Raw genomic sequence first — 540 nt, forward strand, 5'->3', positions numbered from 1 at the left:
GTGTGTCCCCCCCTCCCCGCGGCTCCTCTCCCAGGAGTTGGGGAGAGACGCGCTCCCAAACTCCGGAGCTCGGCTGCTTTAGCGGCTCCGGGCGGCCCCCAACGCGGGGTCCCCCTTCTTCTCCCCTTCTCCCCTTCTCCCCTCTCTCTGGGGCTTTTTTTCTTCTCCCCTTCTATTTTCCTTTTTTTAATTTTTTTTGTTTTTCCGCGATTTTCCCCCACACTGTCAATAACAGCTCCCGGCGAACCCCGCCCTCCCTCACCCCGCGGCGTGTCCCCCCCGCAACGCCACGCATCCTCTCCCCGCATTTTCGGATGCCGGTTGAAAGGATTGGGAGAGGGGAAAAAAAAAAAAAAAAAAAAAAGGAAAAGGAAAAGAAATGCAGGGAGAGAGAAAGAGAATATTTGGCGTCCCGCGGTCGGCGTTCGTTTACAGACAGACCCTCTCTCCCCTCAGCTTTCGATCTTTGAAGGAAAAATCCTTCAGTAAAAAAAAAGAAAAATAAAAAAGCCAGAAATCGAACAGGCTCGCAAGGTTCCC

The sequence above is a fragment of the Calidris pugnax genome, unplaced genomic scaffold, assembly GCF_001431845.1.
Source record: "Calidris pugnax isolate Ruff unplaced genomic scaffold, ASM143184v1 scaffold196, whole genome shotgun sequence".
NCBI lineage: Eukaryota > Metazoa > Chordata > Aves > Charadriiformes > Scolopacidae > Calidris > Calidris pugnax.